Genomic DNA, 15,295 nt, shown 5'->3' on the forward strand with positions numbered 1-15,295 from the left:
CAGGGAAGCCTGGCATGCTGTAGTCCACGTGGTTGCAAAGAGTGGGACATGACTGAGTGGCTGAACAACAACAGAACTTTGAGCCAAGCCTGTTGACTTTTACTGAGTCTGAAAGATGCTTTTCAATAACTTGTTTAACAAGTTGTGATTGTTTGGACTGCATCAGCTCTTGAAATTCCTTGGGATGTAAAAGATATAAATATATATCTTTTCCAACTCAGTCTTTATTGACCCTTTCACCTTGGTATCACCAGTGCTTCAGATGGAAGGGGAGTGTCCCTTCTGCATGTCATGAACCCTAGAGCATCCCTCTCAGAGAGAGAATAAATCCAGTTACAGAACCTATATGGCAGCTGGGAGGGGTGGAAAAGGAGCACAGTAGTAAGCACAGAGACCGAGGTGGATGCTGGAGAAAGTTCTTCAGCAGCAGGGCAAGGTGGTCCTGAAGAGAGAAAACACAAAATTGTAGTCAGCTAATGTCCTAGAGCCAGTTGCTCAGCCACTCACAGATTGAACTTTTTTATATCTGAAATGAAAGTCTTAACAACACCTACTCAATGGTCTGTCAAGAGCGTCAAATAAAAATCTGTATATGAAAGTTCTTTGTAAAGTGCAAAAAACTACTTTAAGATTAGCTGGGTGTTTACTTATATGTGCTTTTGTATGTACATATTTCATGAGAGTAATGGGATTTCAGATGATCTTTGTACAATGGGTAGGAGATAAATTGCCAGAGAAGAGATGAGTCAGTATGTGGGGGAAAATGGTAGTGCTATGATAAAGACCAATTAACCCAAAGGAAATACAATTAAAAGAGTAATATGAGAGGCACTCTTTCCAAAATAATGATACCTACTATTAATATTATCATTACCTACTGCTTCAAAAATCCTTCCTAATGCAGTAAGATATGAAATAGAAATGAGAGGAATGAACAACAAAAGGAGGAAACAAAAATTATTATTTGTAGGAACTTCCCTAGTTGTCCAGTGGCTAAGACTCCATGCTCCCAATGCAAGGGGGGCCCAGGTTCAGTCCCTGGTCAGAGAACTAGATCCCATGGGCCACAGTTAAGAGTTCTCATGCCAAAACAAAGAACTGGTACAGCCAAATAAATAAGTTAAAATAAATATGTATTAGAAAAGAATGTAGTATTTTTTAAAAAAATCATTATTTGTAAATGAAGAAGTTTCAGTGCTAGAAAACTAAAAAGAATTGATCAAGAGTTTTGAAATCAAGAAATGTGTTAGCTAAAATAACTAGAAAGAAATTGATATGTAAAGAAGCAATAGGGAATCCCCTGGCAGTGCAGTCCACTCTGCACTTTCACTTCCAAGGGTGCCGGTAGGGCACAGTTTCAGTGCCTAATCCAGGAACTAAGATCCTATATCCTGTGGCAAAAAAAAAAAAAAAAAAAAGGTAGTAGCATTTCTCTAACCAGCTGGAAAAGATTAGTGAAATTATTTTCCAAGCCAGGTCTTTTCATTGTCCTGTCCTTTCTTCCCACCCCATTGCCACTACCCTGAGGACAATCTCATGCATTACATATATTCACGTTAATTAGGATCAATGAAATTAAAAATTTATCCTGAAGATTCTGTGTTAACGATGTGGGTGGATCAGGATTCTCTAATAAGACAAGTGTTTAAGAGAGGCCCTTCATGTAATGCTTTTGTTGTTTTTATTAAGGTTTATCTCCCTTTCAGTTTCTCTTAGGTCTTGCTTTCCTTTCGTCCCTCCAATAACTGTTTGCTGTGAAATATAACTTGTAGACGTTTGTGATAAGCTGGCAATAAATGCCAGTGTCTGACTGAACATGGAAGAGAGTGGTTATTCCTCTCTTGTCTCCACCCATTTATCATCTAGACAAAGGCTGTGGGGAGGGTTAGCAGAGTTATATACTCACAGCTTCCCTCAGCCAGAACATTCCTCTCCCAATCTATCTGCCTTGTCCACCAACACCTGCTGAGGATTTTATGGCCACAATCTGACTGCCTGCAGCACTCGGCAGTTAGATGGGTGAGCACGCTCAAGTACTTGGTCTGAAGAAATTTACCCTCTCTGGCCCCAAGGGGACTTTGGCCCTGATTTTAGTTCAAAGTTGAAGAATGTTGAAGGGGCTAGGCTGTGACTGGGAGGGCTGAGTAGCTAGAACAGAATGTAGAAGAGGGTGAAAAATGCCCATTTCTTCATTGCTACCGGGGTCTTCTTCCTGGGCTGAGTTTGGTACCAGGAAAGGTACATGGATCTCATTGAGGGTTTAGTGAGGAACATGAGTCCTCTTTCTTAGCTTAGCCTTTGTACTCTGATGCTGAGCTCTGTGAGACCAGGCAACGGAGTGAGGAGGGAATGTTACCAGACTTGCTGGTAAAACTATGTCACTAGTATTAACTAAAATCCCAATTAGACTTCACTAGTCTTTTCCAACTAATGTCCTTTTTCTGTTTCAGCATCCAATCCAGGATAGCACATTGCATTTAGGGCTAACATGCTTTTGACTACTGTATAAACATTCTTAAATGACCGTTTCTAGCTCCATTCCTGTACTTTCTCCTAAGACTTTCTATCAAACATAGAGGACCCAAAATGCTAAAATGGTCAAGTTTAATAGAACTGTCTCAGAATTTCTCATAAACATTTCTTGAAGTGAAATTTCCAGAACATAAGTGTAACAAGAGGTTATTTTAAAGAAAAGAAGGTTTCTATAGTCAAATGAGTTAAAGAAATGCTAAATGCCAGTTCCCTTCTTGAAGAGGCAAAATTTCTATCAACATGCTAAAATCTCTGCAAAGTCCTGCAACAAGTAAACCAATTTTATCTGATTTGACAGAACTTTTCTCAAATTTCAGTCATTTGTGTACCACCTTCACAGTCTTTGCCATACCTACAATTTATACTATTATTAATTTATTCTTTTTCTTTAAATCCACTCACATTTTAAAAGGAACATTCTAAAGCACTTCTATATCATTATTACAAGTGGAAAATTAGGATCATTTGCCAAAATTAATTAGAAAAAAGAATGTTAATTTCAACCAAGTGAAAGTGAAAGTGAAATTAGCTCCATTGTGTCCAACTCTTTGTGACCTCATGGAGTTCCAGAGGAGCCCTTCTGTCCATGGAGTTCTCCAGGCAAGAATACTGGAGTAGGTTGCCATTCCCTTCTCCAGGGAATCTTTCTGAGCCAGGGATGGAACCCAGGTCTATTGCATTGCAGGCAGGTTCTTTACCATCCAATCCACCAGGGAAGCCTCCTGAAGTCAACTCATCCAACTCCAGTGGTTCACAGGACAGTTTGGAAAGTACTGGTTAACAGAACTGCTTTTTCCCTATCCCCTGTTAACATCCTAGGGAGATACTTTGGGAAATTATGATCTAGTTGTTCTATCTCCAAGACCCAGAAGATCAGAAAACACGCACAGGAAGCTAGTGGTAAAGCCCAAATTAAAACTGAAGGCCCCTACATCCCTCCAGTTGTCCCCTCACAACCCTACTCAACCTCTGAGTTTCAGGTATTTCCTGGGCATGGCCAAAAGAGGTTCCTTGGGGGTCAAGGTAACACAAGAAATTCTGATTCTATGTGATCAGGTTGTGATCACACATTTGGGGTTTTAAACAGATTCCCAAACCCAGGTCTAAAGGCTCCCTGTTTTCCTCCAAATTTCCTGCAGGGAGAGAACTTGGATCTGATTCTTTGTCAAAGTAAGCAGGTACAAAGTGTTTTCTGATTCCCGACTACACCCAACCAATTCTCATTCATAGACCAGGTACCTGCACTTTGAACAGTTCTTCCTAAAGTCATGTTATTTTAAAATTTAATTGTGTTTGAGCAAAAGGGTGTGGCAAGAGGGGAAGCTACTGTTAATCAGTAACAGAGAGTGGCAGACAAACAAGGTGCTTTCGGCTGGGCCAGGCACTGTTTGGTCCTCAGTTCTTCCTAAAGTGGCCCCTGAAATGTGAGTTCAAGTCAGAGTGTTCTCAGCTGTCTTCTCATCCCAAGGGGCTAGACCACAGGTGCTACTCTCTCCTTCTCCGCTTGGCCAGTTGCTCAATGCTATGAGTGAATTTGACAATTAATGCTCACTAATCCTACCCCAGCTGGTTTGCAACATTCAGACCAGACATGAGTGCCATTGGACTTGATAGCCTTTTCTCATTCATAATATTAGACACCTAAACTAATCCAGTCTGTGCTGCATAATGAGTAATAATAGGTAAGTGTTGCTCTTAGCCCTTACCCTTACAGAGCTCTTGTTTCTGTGTTAGCTACTCCTGGTACATTATCCCACTTTCCCAACTGGTGCTAGTGGTGAAGAACCCTTGCCAATGTAGGAAACATAAGTGACGTGGGTTTAATCCCTGGGTTGGGAAGATCCCCTGGAAAAAGATATGGCAACCCATTCCAGTATTCTGGACTGGAGAATCCCAAGGTCAGAGGAGCCTGGTGGGCTACAGTCCAAAGGATTGCAAAGAGTGAGACATGACTGAAGCAACTTAGCATGCAAGTACATTATTCCAATTAATCCTAGGATAATTCTGTAAGGAAGATATTCTTTTTCCCATTTTAAGATTAAATAAACTAGGGCTTAGACAACTTAAATACCTTTCCAAATTTTCTGTAGTTAACACATGTCAGATATGAGATTTGAGCCCAGGCATATACTTAACAGCAGAGCATATACTCTTAGCCCTTACCCTCTCATGCCTTGGGAGAAGGGATGGTTTTTATCCTCAAGGAATCACATATTTATGATAGCTATTTTGAAGTCTTTTAAAAATCTCTGCCATCTCTGGATATGTTTCTATTTTTTGTCTGTCTCTCTTAAGGGTTTATCATATTCTCCTCTTTCTCATAACATGCAGAGTTTATTGAATGTTGTACATTAGGGATGTTACATTGTAGAGCAGCTGAATATTGTTGTCTCCCTTTAAAAAAATGTACTTTATTTTTTTTTTTCCTGAAAGTAAGTTAATTTACTTGGGATTAGCTTGATTTGATCACAACTTTGTTTTTTACCCTTTTAGAGACAGTCTAGAATTCCTTTATCCTACAGGTGAAAAAGCCCTGTGCATAAGGCATGTGTTTAGAAATCCAATCTTAAGGCCAGAGTTTACATTCAAGTCTCTCTACTTTCTCTGATCAGAACTCTAATTACTCTCCCAGCATGCTGCGACTCCAGGGATCTTTGTTCTTACCACCCACTGGTAGCTGTTTTCTTGCAGGCCTTGAGGATGCTTTCCTGTGTACATGCAGTTTAGCATTCAAACGAAGACTCGATTTCCAATAAGGGAATCCTTTTGCATATTTTTGAACTACCTTTTAAATGCAGATCTCTCCTGCCTTCCACTTGCCTCACAAATTATAGCCGCTACAATGGTCTGGAATTCTGATCCCTGCCTCCTCAGCTCTGCAAAATCTCTGTGCTCTGTTTGGCTCTGCTTTGGCTCTGCTTCCCCGCACCACAGTCTGGAAAGTGTGCCCAGACTGAAAGTTGGGTTGAATATGGCTCCCACTTCATGTATTTCTGTTTTCTTGAAAGTCACACATAAGCACTGCTTGTTGTTCAGTACCTAAAAACAGTTGTTTCCGGTATTTTGACAATTTGATAGTTGTATATGGTGGGAGAGTAAGTCTAATATCTGTTGCTCCATTATAGTCCGACCTGGAAAACTTGAACATTCCTTTTTTTTTTCAATCTATCTCTGAATTTTAACTGGAATTTTAGTCTGATTACATTTATTGCACTTATTGATAGGTCTATTTTTTTTTTTCTATTGTCTACCTTTTGGTTGAATATGTTTTATTTTTTCAATTATTTTCTTTCCTCAGTTTTTTCCTTTAAAAATCATGAAAGTAGTTTTGTTTGCATTTTTAAAATTTCAAGTTTTTAAGGTCCACATTTTATTTCCATTCTTTTACTAGTTATTCTCGAAAAATCTAACATTTCTACCTTCTTACATAATAATTCTATAGTTCATATCTGCTCCTCTGCTGAACAGTACAAAGTCTTTAGAAGACCTCCAAATACTCCACTCTTATTTCATACTTGTTTTCCACTATTTTCACCAAGTCCTTTAAAAAACACATAAATTGTGTAACAGCTTAACTTCATATAAATGATGTTTATTTAGGTTTCCCTGGTGGCTCAGACGGTAAGGAATCTGCCTGCAATGCCGGAGACCTGGGTTTGATCCTTGAGTTGGGAAGATCCCCTGGAAAAGGGAATGGCAGCCCACTCAGGTATTCTTGCCCGGAAATCCCACAGCTAGGTGGGCAACAGTCCACGGGGTGGAAAGGAGTCAGACACGGCTGAGCAACTAACACTTTCACTTTTCACTTGCTCACTGTTACCCTTTCGATCTCAGGTCTTTGTTCTGAGACAATCTTTCTTCTTCCTGAAGTCATTTTTTAGAAGTTCTTTTGGTGAAGGTCCACTGGGGCAGATTCCCTCAGATAACAATCTCAAGATAGTGTACTCTGCCCTCATACTGAAGGCACTTAAAGAAATTTGACTGAGTCAGTTTGAAGGCATAATCGGTTTCATTAGATGATTCATGAATTAAGCAGCATCCCATTCAGCATGTAGAAAAGCATTGTTAGGAGATATACAAAATGAAAGGTTTACAGAGACAGAAAGAGGTGGGATAAGGATTTAAAAGAGTGGATTATTTCAGACAAGGTTATGGGGAGGCAGGAGGTCTTAGGCAGATTACCTCCTTAGTGCTGACCAGGAAATTCCATACTGCTTGGTTTAAAAGGCTGCTCTGGGAGAGGGTGAAACTACAATTAGAATAGGTCATAAGTCTTAATCTATACACTGAGCACATCATGAGAAATTCGAGGCTGAATTGAGTTACAAGCTGGAATCAAGATAGGCAGGAGAAACATCAACAACCTTAGATATTCTAATGATACCACCCTCATGGCAGAAAGCAAAGAGGAACTAAAGAGCCTCTTGATGAGGGTGAAGGAGAGTGAAAAGAGCCAGCTTAAAATTAAATATTAAAAAAAAAAACCCAGAAACTAAGATCATGGCATCCAGCCCCATTACTTCATGGCAAATAGAGGGGAAAAGGTAGAAGTAGTGATAGGTTTCCTCTTCTTGGGCTCTAAAGTCACTGCAGATGGTGACTGCAGCCATGAAATCAGAAGACGTTGGCTTCTTGGCAGGAAAGCTATGATAAACCTAGACAGTGTTTTTAAAAGCAGAGACATTACTCTGCCAACAAAGGTCCGTAAGCCAAGGCAATGGTCTTCCTAGTGGTCACATAGAGTTGTGAGAGCTGGACTGTAAAGAAGGCGGAGTGCAGAAAAATTGATGCCTTTGAACTGTGGTGCTGGACACGACTCCTGAGAGGCCCTTGGACAGCAAGGAGATCAAACCAGTCAATCTTAAGGGAAATCAATCCTGAACACTCATTAGGACTGATGCTGAAGCTGAAACTCCAGTATTTTGATTATCTGATGTGAACAGCTGACTTATTAGAAAAGCCCCTGATGCTGGGAAGGATTGAGGGCAGAAGGAGAAGAGGGTGTCAGAGGATGAGATGGCTGGATGGCATCATTGAGGCAATGGACATGACATTGGGCAAACTTCAAGAGATGGTGAGAGACAGAGAGGCCTGGCATGCTGCAGTTCACAGGGTCACAAAGAGTCAGATATGACTGGGAAACTGAACAACATTAAGTCTTGAGGTTTAGCACAAGTGACTCTATTTTGGGCTTGTAGTTTCTTTTGTTGAGCATAATTTTGAATGGACAGTTAATTCTAGGTTGACAATTATGTTCTTTCAGCACACTGAAGATATTACCAAAAAATGTTTTCTAACTGGAGTTGTGAAATCTGCAGTCAGTCAAATTATCATTTATAGATAATTTTTTTCTCTTAAGCTATTTTTAAATATTTTAACCTTTGTGTTCCAGAGTTTTACATAAAGTGTCTAGGTCCAGATTTCTTTATATCAAGCCTGCTAAAAATCATGTTTTGGATATTTATGGATTTACAGCCTTCATCAGAATTGAAAAATTATCCATAAACTCATCAAATATTTATTTCTATTCTCATTAATTTATCTCTTAAAAATCCATAAATTATTATTTTATTTTCTTTGTCTCCCAATCACACTTTAATAATTTCCATCTCCTTGTTTTCCTGTATTACCTTCTGGGTAATTTATTTAGATCCAACTTTCACTATATTTTTTTCATCCATGTCTAAGCTGCTATTTAATCCATGGCTTTCTGAAGTTTTAAAATGTCAACAATTATATTTTTTTATTTTCAAATATATTATTTATTTTTATTTCATAAATTCCCAGTCTCTTGTTTCTTGATCAGTTTTGTGATTTCATTTTAAACTTTCTTCCAAAATGCAAAGTTATTTTATACTTTGCTTTTATAATTCCAATATTTGAAGACCATGGAGGTCCAAATCTTTTGTGTGTTTTTTTTTTTTCTGGGTCATGATCATAGTAGCTTTTTTTCTCTTATGTTTATTAATCTCTGATTGTCTGATCATATGTATTTATCTTTGGGGATCCTACAGGCCTAAACTGGGAATTTTTTGATGCTTCTACTACAAGCAAACAGGACCTACTGAAACAATTTACCTCAGATTGAGACTTGAACCCATACACTGAATTGAACCCAGCCAAAACCCTTGCTACCTGGTTTCAGGACCTAATGAAATTTGGGTTCTTAATGTCTCATTGTATAAATAATTCAATGAGAGACAAAGTGATAGGTAAGAAATGGGTTTATTCAAATTCAGAGTGTGGGCCATTGCAGAGGGTGAATCTGGTGACCCTGAAATGTGGCATGGTTATAAACTAATGAGCAAGAGGATTATTTCAACTATTTTGAGAAAGGGATGGAGATTTCCAGGAATTGGGCCACCACCCACCCCTTGGTCTTTTGACAGTGCCTTGGAATTGTCATGGTGCCTCTGGTGTGTCATTCAGCTTGCTGATTGAGGATCAAGGTCTAGTTGAAGCTGACTTGTCTGCCACCTTGGACCCAGTTGATTCTAACTGGCTTATGTTGTGTCCTTGGGCTATGTCATTCTTTCAAAAGTTGTGCCCTTCCCCTTTCCCTCCTGTTACACTACCATCCTAGGATAGCACTTAAGCTTTTTTTTTCTTATTTAAGAATGTCAGTTTCAAGAAGCGTATTTGGAACTAGTCCAGGTTTGGTCTCTGATCAGATGACATAGTGATACATCATATATATGTGTGTGTGTGAAAGCGTTGTTTGCTCAGTCGTGTTTGACTCCTTGCAACCACATAGAGAATAGCCTGCTGCTGCTGCTAAGGCACTTCAGTCGTGTCCAACTCTGCCAGGCTCCTATGTCCATGGAATTCTCCAGGCAAGAATACTGGATTGGGTTGCCATTCCCTTCTCCAGGGGATCTTCCAGACTCAGGGATCATACCCGGGGCTCCTGCATTACAGGCAGATTCTTTATCATCTGAGGCTCCAGGGAAGTCATATATGTATGTATGGCAACCCACTCCAGTATTCTTGCTTGGGGAATCCCATGAGCAGAGGAGCCTGGCAGGCTACAGTCCATACAGTTGCAAAAAGTTGGACATGACTGAAGCAACTTAGCACAGAACAGAACACACACACACATATATATACACTTTACCAAGGATAAATGTACATATATATCAACATCAATCTCCTGGCAACTTGCTACTCACATTCCCGTTCTGGTTTTGAAACCCTGGAATAGATTGGGACTTGAACCCATGGTCTTTTAACTGAGATCACACACCTGGTCTCAGGACTGAATGAAGTTCAGGTTCTTGATGTCTCATTGCAAAAGAATTTAGTGAGAGACAAAGTGATAATCACCTTTATTGTCAACCTTGAAACTGTCATGGTGCAGTGGGTGTGCCATTTAGCTTGCTGATGTGTTACCATGAGCATATACTGAGACTCAAGGTCTAGAGGAAGTCCATGAAAAGCTTAATTTTTAGAAGCACATTATTTAAAAAAAGTTTTATTCTAATGTTTATATCCACTAGAACTTTTGTTATAGAAAATTTGAAGTTAGTGTTTATAGCTATGTTGACAATTGCTTGATTTATTTTCCAGATAAAGTTATGAGGTTGGGAAAGACTTTTGATTAAAAAAAAATCAAGTGATTAAAAAAAAATTAAGAAGTCTACTGGAAGTCAACTAGTCTGCCATTTTAGACCTGTTTGGTTCTAGTCAATTTATGTCATGTCCTTGGGGTTCATCATTCTTTTGAAGGTTGTGCTCTGCCCCCTTCCCTCCTGTTAATGTTTCAGGTTACATTTTACTAGGGGTTGCTTGAAGACTTTCTTTATTTATTGAAAGTCCTGTAATACATTAAAAAAAATTAACATTAACCTCTTCCAGAATCTCTTTGCTTTGGAGTAACAGGTTTTTTATAGTATCTACCTCCCATATTCACAGGGCTTCCCTGGTGGCTTGGTGAATAACAAATCCACCTGCAATGCAGGAGACCTGGGTTTGATCCCTGGATTGGGAAGATCCCCTGGAGATGGAATTGGCAGCCCACTCCAGTATTCTTGCCTGGAAAATTCTATGGACAGAGGAGCCCGGTGGGCTACAATTCATGAGGTTGCAGAGAGTCGGATACAATTGAGTGACAAACACTTTTCCATAATGACAGAAGTCAAAGTCCTGAAAACTGCTTCATTTTTTTTTTTTTGGAAAAATTATGTGCCTTTGGGGATAGTAACAGTAAATAATGTAAAATATGCATCTGAACATTGATGGTATATAATCAACAGTAAAATCACAATAAACAAGGTAAAGTATGCATCTGAGTAATTTTTTTGTATACAAATTTGAAAAGAAAGCACAACACAGTATCCACCAGTAACAGGGGAGTGAAACTACAATGGGTAGGAGTTGAGGGCCTTGGAGGGAGTGCTGAATGACCCTGAGGATCTATAGATATTTTAACCCTGGAGATATTTACTGATTATAGCTGTAGGCTAAGCATCCAGGAATTGATGCTTTTGAACTGTGGTGTTGGAGAAGACTCCTGAGAGTCCCTTGGACTGCAAGGAGATCAAACCAGTCAATCCTAAAGAAAATCAGTCCTGAATATTCATTGGAAGGACTGATGCTGTAGCTGAAGCACCAATACTTTGGCCACCTGATGCGAAAACCTGACTCATTGGAAAAGACCCTGATTCTGGGAAAGACTGAAGGCAGGAGGAGAAGGGGATGACAGACGATGAGATAATTGGATGGCATCACCGATTCAACGGATATGAGTTTGAGCAAGCTCTGAGAGTTGGTGATGGACAGGGAAATCTGAGGTGCTGCAGTCCACGGGGTTGTAAAGAGCTGGACAGGACTGAACGACTGAACTGAACAGAAGCATCTAGGGTTGGCCCTGGGGCAGAAGGTCCTAGGGCAGGGAACAAGTAAACCAGCAGAGACGTAGGTATATATGTGGGGCCTAAGGAGACAACCCTTCGCAGATCACTGCCTTCTCGTGGCAAAGGGCCTGCATAAGTCAATGAAGCTATGAGCAATGCCGTGCAGGGCCACTCAAGACAGATGGGTCATAGCAGAGAGTTCTGACAAAACATGATCCACTGGAGGAAGGAATGGCAAACCACCCCGGTACACTTGCTGTGAGAACGTCATGAACTGTATGAAAGGCCAAACAGATATGACACCAAAAGATGAGGCTCCCAGGTCTGAAGGTCTTCCCAATGGCCACAGATGGCTGTGAGAGTTGGACCGTAAAGAAGGCAGAACACGAAAGAATTGTTGCCCTCAACTGTGGTGCTGGAGAAGACTCCTGAAAGTCCCTTGGACAGCAAGGAGATCAAACCAGTCAATCTTAAGGGATATCTACCCTGAATATTTGAGGGAAGGACTAATGCTAAAGCTGAAACTCCACTATTTTGGTCATTTGATGCCAACAGATAACTGATTGGAGAAGTCCCTGATGTTGAGAAGGATTGACGGCAGAAGGAGAAGAGGGCATCAGAGGATGAGATGGCTGGATGGCATTACTGATGCAATGAACATGAACTTGGGCAAACTCCAGGAGATGGTGAGGGACAGGGAGGACTGGTGTGCTGCAGTTCATAGGATCATAAAGAGTTGGACATGACTGGGCGAGTGAACAAGAACAAAGGAGGCAAACTGGATATTTCAGGAGTCAAATGGAGATATCTAGTCTCCACATCCCCTTACGATATGTGCCAAATTTTAAAGTTGCTTGGTGTAGGACACTGAATAGCAGAAGCTGAAAATCTTCTAGTGCTTAGCAGCTCAGTCATGTTTGACTCTTTGAAACCCCATGGACTGTAGTCTGCCAGGCTCCTCTGTCCATGGGGATTTTCCAGGCAAGAGTACTGGAGTGGGCTGCCAAGCCTTCCTCAGAACCTTTTAGGTCAGAACTTAATCTGTAGAAAACCTCAGAGAAAACAAACTCTTGTTTCTCATTAAAGCTCTGGAAGGTCTTCCCTAGGAAAGAATAAATCAAAGATAGGCTGAGTCTAAGTAAAACTGTAATCTATTTTCACTATACCCTCCCTACTTTCAACACTCAGTCCCAGACTGAAATGAGATGATCAGCCACCTCGTCTATGAGACCAACAAATGAAAGGATGAATTCTCTATAATGCAAGATAACGTCATTAGAGCACAATAGGGTCATGGTCCTTTATAAACAATATCTAGCAACGATTTCTGGTCATGTGCAAACCAAAACCATAAGACACGTGGATAAATCATAATTATAACTAAAGACTTCAATACTCTTTCAAGGTATCTCCTTCTTAATTCAATAACTGCTGCTGTTCAGTGGCTAAGTCTTGTTCAACTCTTTGAGACCCCATGGTGTCACTTTGCTACTATATGAAAGGAAAGTGAAAGTCACTCAGTCATGTCTGACTCTTTGTGACCCCATGGACTGTAGCCCGCCAGGCTCCTCTGTCCATAGAGTTTTCCTGGCAAGACTACTGAAGTGGCTTGCCATTCCCTTCTTGGGATCTTTCCAGCCCAGGGATCAAACCCAGGTCTCTTGCATTGCAGGCAGATTCTTTACTGTCTTAGCCACAAGGGAAGCTTGCTACTATCTAATTTCATTAAGTAGATTCAATAATTAAGTAAACAGAAAATAAGCAAAAATAGAGCAGACTTCAGCAACACTATGAAACTATTTGACTGCATCCATCCCAGCTTCAGAATATACCTTCTTCTCAGGAGCACACTGAACATTTACTGAGACTAAACATATTCTGGGCCATAAAACAAGTCTCAATAAATTTAAAGGGATGAAATCACACAACATGTTCTTGGGCTACTATAGAATTAAGTTGGAAGTCAACAACAGAAAGTACAGACAAACTAATTTTTGGAAACCAAATAACACATTTGTAAACAACCCATTACATACGTCATTACATACACGACCAGTTCCTTTTGTTGAATATTAACTTGGCTCTATTTTTTTCTGCTAATATTGAATATATCAATTTTGCTCTTTTTGTCCACTGTCTTGCTTACGAGTCTTCAAATGGGCTCATATTTCTGCGCTTTTGAGCACCTTGTGAGGATACGGTGTTTTGGTGATACAGTTCAGTTCAGTCACTCAGTTGTGTCTGACTCTTTGCGACCCCATGGATTTGGTGGTACAACACCTGCTAACTGGATATAGAAGATTTGTTTCACAATTCCTTTGTTTTGAAATTTATTTTGTTAAGTTTTGTTGCTGTTAATTATTTGGGGTTTCCCTATTGGTGTTACTGATTTAGATGGTTTTTAGCCAAGAGGTAGTCATACATTTCTTATATATATACCTAGAAAACTTCTAGTGCCTTAAACTTTGAATATATTATACTATCGAATGAAAACCAAATATTAATTACTATAATATTACATCAGATTGAAATGAATAGGTTCAAACAAAGCTGAGTTTATTTTACTTAATATATCATAGTACGTGTTACTGCAATTTTGCAATTCTATTTTATATGCTTTGGTATTTTGTTAAAATCAACAAATTTATTTGTTTGAAACTTTCAGGTATTTGACAGTGATGAATCCTAATAAGTTAGACAATTTAAGCTCTAAAAAAACTTTAGAATACCTAATCCAACTTTCTTTTATAAATGCAGAAAACAAGGGCCAGAGATTTCAGTGACTGTTTAAGGTCATAAAGCAAATCAATTGCCAAAAGAGATATTCAACAAATTTTAAAGATATAATCATGTCTTTGATCCTCAAATTTCTGAATGGATTATAGATCAAAGAACTGACCAGTAGAGTTTCCCAGAATTAATAGCGTCAGACAATATGAAAGAGCATTTGTGCAGCAACATCTTTTTCTGTTTGGAACACCTAGAGTGTATTGGCATCGTTAATGCTGCTTCTAGGAGAATATCTGCCAAGAAGAAACTGACTGAGAGAATAAAAGCTTCAGGGAGATGTACAGAGTAATTTCTGAGAAGAGTTGTAAGGGGGAAATTTTTTGTGCTAAGGTGACATCAACTGCAAGCAACTTGTGGAAATTGTTTTCTTTTTAAAAAAATAAATGTGAGAAAAGGTTGAGATGTCATTCATCAATTTAGTGTACTTATTCTCTTTCTTCTGAATAGGAAATGTCATCCATCCCAAGAATAGATGAACTGTTCTTTGTCTTATGTTTCACTGTGCCTACACCACTTAAAGTCTTCCATAGTGTGTGCCTTGGAATTTGTTACTTCTTTCAGTTGATCTGAGGGAGAACTGTTACTGGGTCAATAAGACAATGCTTGAGAAGAAATTATAGATCTGTGTTTCAGGCAAAATAATAAGAGTCATAGCATATGCAACCATAGAAGTCATTCAGCATAACACAGGCTTTAGTGATAATAAATGTAAGTGCTCAAACTTTTGAAAAGGCATTTCAGGGAGGAATCCTAAATAAAAGCATAGTGACCGAAATTTATTTTTGAAAAAGAGTGAAAAGATGCTCAGCATCAGTCATTATCAAAGAAATGCAAATCAAAACCACAATGAGGTACCATTTCACACCAGTCAGAATGGCTGTGATCCAAAAATCTACAAGCAATAAAAGCTGGAGAGGGTGTGGAGAAAAGGGAACTTCTTACACTGTTGGTGGGAATGCAAACTAGCACAGCCACTATGGAGAAGAGTGTGGAGATTCCTTAAAAAATTGCAAATAGAACTGCCTTATGACCCAGCAATCCCACTGCTGGGCATACACACTGAGGAAACCAGAACTGAAAGAGACACGTGCACCCCAATGTTCATCACAGCACTGTTTATA

At 39.5% G+C, this 15,295-nt stretch overlaps 1 long non-coding RNA gene across 1 annotated transcript in view; it reads right to left on the reverse strand.

Annotated features, from left to right (window-relative positions):
• Positions 1-206: 206 nt before the first annotated feature.
• LOC138427975 (uncharacterized) overlaps positions 207-15,295 on the reverse strand; it is a 29,012-nt gene continuing 13,923 nt past the window's right edge. Inside the window, exon 3 of the long non-coding RNA XR_011252237.1 lies at positions 207-442. This is a non-coding gene — a long non-coding RNA (uncharacterized lncRNA). The remainder of the gene's footprint in view (positions 443-15,295) is intronic.

The sequence above is a fragment of the Ovis canadensis genome, chromosome 22 (assembly GCF_042477335.2).
Source record: "Ovis canadensis isolate MfBH-ARS-UI-01 breed Bighorn chromosome 22, ARS-UI_OviCan_v2, whole genome shotgun sequence".
In the NCBI taxonomy this organism is placed as follows: Eukaryota; Metazoa; Chordata; class Mammalia; order Artiodactyla; family Bovidae; genus Ovis; species Ovis canadensis.